Source organism: Mus caroli, chromosome X (genome assembly GCF_900094665.2).
Source record: "Mus caroli chromosome X, CAROLI_EIJ_v1.1, whole genome shotgun sequence".
Lineage (NCBI taxonomy): Eukaryota > Metazoa > Chordata > Mammalia > Rodentia > Muridae > Mus > Mus caroli.
The window spans coordinates 85,348,065-85,357,391 of record NC_034589.1 but is presented as its reverse complement, the minus strand read 5'-3'; the positions used below and the strand labels follow the sequence as shown (position 1 = coordinate 85,357,391).

General features: G+C 36.6%; 1 pseudogene; it reads left to right on the top strand.

The window, feature by feature from the left end:
* Window positions 1-7,485: 7,485 nt before the first annotated feature.
* Window positions 7,486-9,327, top strand: part of LOC110286278 — a 17,543-nt pseudogene continuing 15,701 nt past the window's right edge.

The window sequence follows — 9,327 nt, the reverse complement described above, 5'->3', positions numbered from 1 at the left end:
GTAGAAGCTGTTGAAGATGTGGAGAAAGAGGAACAATCCTCCATTGTTCCTGGCATTGATTGCAAGCTGGTACAACCACTCTGGGAATCAGTCTGGTAGTTTCTCACCAAATTGGACATAGTATTACCTGAGGACCAAGCCATACAACTCATGGGCACATATATACCCAAAAGATTCTCCAACATATAACAAGAACACAGTCTCCATTATGTTCATAGCACCCTTATTTATGATAGTCAGAATCTGGAAAGAACCTAGATGTCCTTCAACAGAGGAATGGATATAGAAAATGTGGTACATTTACACAACAGATTACTACTCAGCCATTAAAAACAAAGACTTCATGAAATTCTTAGGCAAATGGATGGAACTAGAAAATATTATCCTCAGTGAGGTAACACAATCACAAAAGAATACACAAAGTATGAACTCACTGATAAGTGGATATTAGCCCAGAATCTCAGAATATCCAAGATACAATTCACAGACCACATGAAGCCCAAGAAGACAGAAGACCAAAGTATGGGTGCTTCGGTCCTTCTTAGTAAGTGTATCAAAATATTCATGAGAGCAAATAAGGAGACAAAGTGTGGAGCAGAGACTGAAGGAAAGGCCATGAAGAGATTGCCCCAACTAGGGTTCCATCCCATATACATTCACCAAACCCAGACACTATTGTTGATGGCAAGAAGTGCTTGCTGACAGGAACCAGATATAGCTGTCTCCTGAGAGGCTATGCCAGAGCCTTACAAATACAGAGGCAAATGCTCACAACCAACCATTGGACTGAGCACTGTATCCCCAATGGAGGAGTTAGAGAAAGGACTGACGGAGCTGAACAAACTCACAAATGAAATAAACTCTAATGCACTCAGTGAAATCAAATGAATGGCAACAAACTCAACTCCACTCAACTGAACTGACTGGACTGACTACAGGGAAGCCAAACTCACTGTCTTCTCTCTCTCTCTCTCTCTCTCTCTCTCTCTCTCTCTCTCTCTCTCTCTCTCTCTCTCTCTCTCTGTCTCTGTCTTTGTACTGCCCTTAAATTGCCTCTTTTTCCTGTCTGTTCTCCTAAGTAGCCTTTCTTTCCTGTGCTATTCATTCTTGTAAGAGTTGGGCATATTCTATCTCTGACTCATTCAGTAAAACATTTCTCTGATTCATCACTTTGTCTGCCCCTCAGTTAGCTGTTGCGTTCAAACATGGCTTCTTCATTCTATAAACTAACTTTACTTCCATTGCTCCTGATTAAAAGTGTATAATAAGTGAATGTCTGTATTCTATTCAAATGATATTGTAACCCAGGGCATGTGTGAATTCCAGCCAGATCACGTAAAAGGTTTTTGGAGGTATTCCCTTGCCAGAGTATCTATGTTGCTGGATTAAATTTCCTCTACATAGAGACTGTGTCTGTATATATTATCCTTCTTTCCAGGTATCTGTGATATTCAAGGCTGGGATTATTTTTCAGGACACCTGATTCTAAGCAGGAATTGTGAACTGTAACAGGTTTTTGGGGTTTTTTTTGTTTGTTTGTTTTGTTTTGTTTTGTTTTGTTTTTTTTGCTTTTATATGTGTATTACTCTTATTGTGTCTGAAAGACACAATTTGCTTGAGGTAATCTACCACCTCCAATACTTAAAATCTTTCTGCCCTGTCTTACACATAGATCCCTGAACCTTGATAGGATGGATTTGATACATCCCAATTAGGACTTAGTGCATTGAATTCTCTCACATTCTTCATATTGTTCATTTCTGGATCTCTTTGATAACAATCATCTACTGAAAGAACAACTTTTTCTGATGACCATTTAGTAATGTATTGATCTACAGGTATATGAATATGTCATAGTCATTTTATTGCTTTGTGCCTTTAGCCAAATAATAGTAGAAAATTAGTAAGTTTTCCTGTAGGCTGATGACCTATCTAGTTTTGTGTTCTTGGACACTCTATCAGTATCAAATAGGAGTTCCACATTATAGAGTGGGTCTTAAATTGTACTTTAAAATAATGCTATTGATTGCTTCTATAACATTTGAGCCATTACTGCAAGACAAGACAGAAACATAATTCCACACACCTACAGATACCTGGGTTTAGACAAAGCAGGCAAAAATACACACTAGATTAAAGACAGCATATTTAACATATAGTGCTGTTCAAATTGAATGGCTACATAAGGAATGGAATATAGAATAATATCATAGACTAATAAAGGAGAACATTATAATAGGGAGGAATAAATGGAGAATCTGTTGGAAGAGTAAAAGACAAATTATGGGAGGGATAACTAAAACTAGCATTTTGAAGTGCCATAATAAAAGCAGGGAGTGTAGAATCTTCCTAAAATGTATCCATATATGACAGGAATCTAAACAGACTCACCATATAATGGTGATTACAATTCTCCATCTAGCCATCTTATACAAGTAAAACCTCTGGTGCCAAGAAAAAATTCCCATGGAACCTCCAAACCATCACACACTATTCTATTGGCAAGGCTATGGGTTGTTCTCTATAATGTGATGTCAAGGTTCTGTTGCAGTGTACAACACTTACTTTTCTCACTAAACAAGTAGAGTCTAATTGGAAGCTTCACCCCTAATGACTAGCATTTATGGCTCTCTTTCTGACTCCAATTCCTCAAAGCTCCCTGAAGCCTGAGGGGAGGGACTAGATGGAGACATCAATTTATGAATGAGTGCTCCAAGGTTTTTCACTCTCTCCACATTGTCCAGCTACAAGTCTCTCTTTTTCCCATTTACAGCTGGATGGAGCTTCCCTAGAAACTGCTATGCAAGGTACTAATCTGCATAGCAAAATGTCATTAGGAGTCATTTTATGACAGAAAAGTAGTATCTAAATTTCCCCTTAGTATCTTACCTATCTGGTCTTAGGTTCTTGGTCACTTAAGCAGTATCAGGAATGGGTTCTATCTCAGAGAGTGTGCCTTAAATCCAATCAGATATTGGTTGGCCACTCCCATAAGATTTGTAACATTGTTGCACTAGTGCATCCAGCAGATATGTCATCAGTTTAGATCAAACATTTTATAGCTGTTTTGGTGTTTACCTTTCTCCTTTTGTAATGTGCACAATAGCTTCCATACTAGAAGTATATGACCACTAATTTATAGAGGTATAGGCTTTAGATAGACACCAGGCTGATTGCTCCATGCTCAATCAGTTGCATAGGAGTGGTCTTCAGTAATAGGGTCTTAATATCAGTAGAGATAACCAATGCCCTTGTGTGTGTGTGTGTGTGTGTGTGTGTGTGTGTGTGTGTGTTTGTGTGTGTGTGTGTGTGTATGTGTAATATATGTCAATACAGGACAAAATGCAATGTAACAAATTAGAATTAAATGCTACTCTACTAGTATAAATGTATTAAGAGATATCTTTAAATAAAAAGAAAGGTGTGGATTCTCATGGCTTCAAAAGTTGCTCAAAATGAAAGACATTTATACCATTCTGTCTAAGGCTCAGAGAATATTTTAGAAGAGAAATACAGAAAGACCTTAAGAGCCAGATGACAGGGTGAATGTCTGTGAAGTGCCACCTTCTAGAAAAGAAAGGAATATTACAATAAGCAGCTCATAGGCTGTCTTCACTAGGTCTGTATAAGAATGGACCCATGGACATGAAGAAATTGAATGAAGTGGGGCTCAATGAACCCCTTTATTCACTGTTAGGCCATTTGCTACAAATCGATTCAGAGAGAGAGGGAGATTCATTGCCTTAAGTTGTATACTGACTAGTAACTCCATCACATTCCAATTCCCAACCTAAAGATCACATATATGGCTGGAATTATGCTAACTGGGCTACCATGGATGACAACAGAAATAAGCATGATAAGAGAACCCTAAAATTTCAGCAATGGCACTCTTGACCATAATCATCAGCTGTCTAATTGGGTATAAGACCCACTGAACAGCAAGAAAAGCATGCCTAGAAACAAGTACTTGGAGTTAATAAGGTTATAGGTCCCAGGGAAGAATCTATTAGCATTTTCTTAATTTTGGTATACGTACTGCCGAAGCGAGCACGTGGCATTTTTCTAAACCAGTGTAATTCCTAACTGCACTCTAAAGAGTTACCCTTATACCCACAAATAAGTATAGTTCTCACCCTCATCAGAGAAGTTTTTTTTTTCCACAGCAGATGATGAATGCTGCAGAAAACCAAAAATAGACAAAATGTAGATGACAACAAGCTATGACATTTTAGACCAAGTTGATACACCTACAACACAACCTTCACACTGTCAGACACAGAAAACATGGCAGCAGAGGGGCAGAAACATTATAAGAGCCAAAGGAACAGGAAGTCTGCTGCAAAATTTTGTCTCTTATACATGAGAAGGACACTACATCCATGAAATCTCAATAATATGGATGCTTAAATAAGACCTGAACAATGACTATGTCAACTGAGATGTCAATGTGTATAAGGAATGTTACAGAGGTCCCCATCCCTGGAAGAGAAGCTATAAGCAATTAAAAGCAAATAAAATAAGAGAGGATTAGTTTTCCCCAGAGATAAGCACCGTAAAGTTTTATTCAAAACTAAGTGCTTAACCATGAACAAAACACACAAGCCACAGTAAAAATAAATAAAACCAACAGTAAATGATTTACAAAATCAAGAGTCATGAATCTGGGAAAAGAAGTGGTATGTGTGTGTGTGTGTGTGTGTGTGTGTGTGTGTGTGTTCATGATGGGGGGTGATTGGTAGACATAGGAGACAGATAAGAGATGGTGTGGAGAAAAACATAACCAGAATGCATTATCTATGTATGAAACTGTCAAAAATAATGAAAATAAATTAAAAGAATATGGGAGCTATCAAATCATTGAATGGTCATTGCAATTACTGAATTTATATGGAAGAGTGCTTGGGTCAGAATCTTATCCTTAGGAACATATTCCTCAAACTGATAGGACAAGAACAGTTGATATTCTAATTACTGTGATAATTGCTGTTTTCTAAAATACCTTCAATGTATGACAAAATAAAGTCATGACTTGTTTAAATAAATATCCCCATTAGGTTTTGTCACCAACAAAGGAGCATAATTTCAATTGCTGCATTTTTAAAAGACTGTCAAATTAAAATATTCATTGACTGGTGACAGTAACTTATTTATAATCTTCAGGTAGGAAAAATGAATAATGGATTTAAAAACCTCATTTTCAGAAAAAAAAAAGTATATTCTACATACATCCATAGTGGGGTTAAAAGATCAAAGGCATGTCCTATAAAAGAGAGCTCATGGGCCAACTTATGAAGAAATAAAACATCAAAAAGAGAATAATAATTACAATTATTTAGAACTTATTTATCTACGAAAATCCCTGGGTGCATAATGATACTTGCAAATGGGAAAGTTAATTCAAAATGTGCAAAAGTTAATTGTAAATAAAAAAGAAAAATACCCTAATAGAATATGCTTAATCCAACAGCAATCTAATTGGAATTTCATATTCTTTACCTTTTAGGAGTTTCTAGGTATTTTCAACTATGAGTATCAAATGCAGTGCCTTGTACATGATAAGCAAATTCATGAAAATGTATTAAAACCTGATTATTCCTCCTGTTTTCTTTTTGTTAATGAAGTATTTATATAAATTCACAGAGTGAACTGTAATTTTTCTGTAATGGGGATCAGATGAAGGTCATAATACATTAACATTTATCAGCAATGGGGATCAAATATAGGGCATAATACATGATCTTCAAGGCACTATGTACATTTGTTTCCTTTAAATTAGGGAGAATTGCAATAAAGTATTATAAAATGTTACATATTTCTGCAGTATTAGATAATACATAAATAAAAGGAAAAATTATCACTGGTGTCTGTATACAATCACTTGTCCAATGAAGATATAAAACCTAATTGCCAAAAATACAAACAAAAAAAAAAAAACAGAAACAACACAGGCAACATGTATCTTTAATTAGAGCAGAAATATCTGGCTCACTAAACTCCTTATAGTAGATTGTTAGTAGGACTAATGGGATAACAATTAAACTGTCAAAGACTATCAAATAATTTCTCCAGATCAAATTTTGATTGGTGGGTACTGAATATGAGGAGAAAACAGAATCAACTCTTGTATGGTTTTGTAAAGTTCACTTGCCTGGTTTAAGCCAGTGATAATGGCTTAGGTTTGAGTCTATTTCAAAATTTCAAAAATTATTTTAAAACTTTAAGTTTTCCAGAATCAGGATCTTTTCTGGTTTGACATAAAACTTGTTTATTTGGGGTCTACTATTATTTATGTAAATGCAGACTGATTTTTACATACATAAATTTATTTTTAATACAGCAACAATTCAACAATAATGCATTAAAATAATCTGAGCTAAACCATCGTAAAAGCTTTTGTGTGTTAAATTGTAATATTGTATATGTAATAGAATCTCTGACATATTAAATGTGTAAGTGATATTGTGCTGTCATTACTGAGTTTCCCCTAGGTCAGTAATGGGCAAGAAAGTAAACCACTTTGGATACTCTTTCAGGGATTAGAGTCTGCCTTATTGCACATGAATAACCACTCATATAGTAAAGGTAATTTAGAATTTTACATTTTTAGATGTTTTTTAAGCACCATCATAGAGTAATAAACCAAATTAAAGAAGGAATAAATGTATATGCTTGTAATTCTAGCATTTAGGAGGGGAGGCAGAGGAACAAAAAGATTATATAGCAATTTCTAGTCCTGCCTGAATAATACACCTAAACTGGTATTGAAAATATATACAAAAGCTACTCACTCAATCACAAGGTTAGATATGGTTTGCTATATTAAATTTGTATAACGTTTCAGAGATGGCAGAGAACTTAATTTTCGTGCTAAATTCACATAGATCAGAAGTAATTGACTCTTAGAGATCAAGTGAGCAGTTCTGTTCTGTAACCAAAAACCTTGCAATTAAGGAATTCCAATTAAAAGCTCATTTCTGTAATTGAGCAGAGATGTAATCAAGCTTAAAGAGAAGAAAAGAACACGATGCATACACTTATTTAGAGTAACAGGCATAGTAATACTAAGCTTCAATAATTTAGGAATTGTGCCTGTGTTTCCATAAAGCACATATATTTTCCATGACTCTATTCAAGAAAAATAGCAAAAGTCATATTGCAAGTCAGATGGAAACAATAATATTTAACATTTGGAAACATATAGGTACATAACAACTGCAATCTGCAAGATAAGTTTTTAAAAATGTTTGGTATTGATGTACAAGTTTAAATTTAAATTGTTTTGAATGGCCTTCAGACAAAGATGTAGAACTCTTAAGCTGCTCCTGTACTATGCCTTCCTGGGCGCTGCCATGCTTCTGCCTTGATGATAATGGACTGAACCTCTGAACCTGTTGTAAGACCCCCTTTCGGGGAACCCCACTCTAGTCTCCTGAGAGAGAGAGCACCCAAAGAAACACAAGAATACTTTCTTGTTGTAAACACATGAGGCAGTTTAATGGAGGAGTTCTGGGTCGAAATGTATCTCACGCAGAAGACAGTGGATTCGACCCTGAGACTCGAAAACTAGGGGGTTGTATGGGGTAAAGGGCTTAGGGGTGGAGAATTCAGCATAGCAACAGACTATTGGCTTATCCAAATATCAGCAGAAAAATTACATGTACGTGCAGGGTGTCAGAGTTCTGTAAGTTATTGACTCAGTTCAGATAGCCCTGTTATGTCTTCACGTTCCTCTTTATCTTCATGGTCAAGCTGTTCCCAGGAATGTTTTAACTATGGGGCATGCCGGAGTTTGTTTTTCTTTTTTTCTCAGCCCCAGGCAGCCTCTAGGCTCACAAACAACCAGAAATTTCTGAGTACTTTATATGACTTACAGGTCTTGAAATTTCACCTTTCTTTCACTGTAAACCAGCCCTAATTAAATGTTGTTCTTATAGGAGTTGCCTTGGCCATGGTGTCTCTTAACAGCAACAAAACCCTAACTAAGACAGAAGTTGGTACTAGGGACCAACAGAATTGGCTATTGTTTTCATTTGGACTTTTAATCTGGAATGAACTGCAATCCAGAAATTGGGGGGGGGGGCACACTTGTGATCTACATTTTGACACTAGAAGATACAGGGTTTTGATCAGATCTTGATGAACAGTGTCCATGAAAAATTTAGGCTGTACTACAGACCAATTGTGATTAAAACAAACAAAAACAAACAAACAAAAAAACCCAAAACCAACAACAACAACAAAAACTGCACAATATTGGTATAGAGAGAGGCAGGTAGATCAATGGAATAGAATTGAAGACCCGGAAATGAACCCACATACCTATGGTTAAATGATCTTTGACAAAGAAGCTAAAACCATAGAGTGAAAGAAAGACACCATTTTCTGTTTGTTTGTTTTTTAATTTTTATTTTATTTTATTTTATTTTATTTTATTTTTGAGACAGGGTTTCTCTGTGTAGCCCTGGCTGTCTTGGAACTCACTCTGTAGACCAGGCTGGGCTCAAACTCAGTAATTTGTCTGCCTCTGTCTTCCAAGTTCTAGGATTAAAGGAGTGTGCCACCACTGCCCTTTGTTAAGTACACAGTTGCTGTCCTCAGACAAACCAGAAGAGGGTGTCATATCCCATTATAGGTGGCTGTGAGCCACCATTTGGTTGTTGGAATTTGAACTCAGGACCTTCAGAAGAATAATCAGTGCTATTACCCACTGAGCCATCTCACCAGCCCAAAGCATTTTCAATAAATGTTTCTGGTTCGACTGCTGGTCAGGATGTAGAAGATGCAAATCTATCCATTCTTATCTCCTTGTACAAAGCTCAATTCCAAGTGGATCTGGGACCTCCACATAAAACCAGATAGAGATGCTGTTTGGAGCCTCTGGCAGGCCCCTGAAGGTGAATCACAGAAGAGACCTTTGGGATTTTGAAGCAAAGCTCTACCATCATCTGCAGACAACTATTCTCCCTTTGAAAAACAGTTCATGGCCTGTTATTGGTCCTTAGTGGAAAATGAACATTTGAACATGACATCTGAACTGCCTATCATGAGCTGGGTGTTATCAGACAAAGGATAGTGATGAAAGTAGTTCTGAAGCAGTGTTCCTTATGCTACCTGAGAGATATATTTATAGCTGTGCTGCACATCATTTGACATCTACTTCAATAGTTGAAAGAATTATGATGAGTTTTTTGAAGAAATACTGAAAAGAAAACAATAAACAAGAAAAGATTCAGCCGGGCGTGGTGGCGCACGCCTTTAATCCCAGCACTCGGGAGGCAGAGGCAGGCGGATTTCTGAGTTCGAGGCCAGCTGGTCTACAAAGTG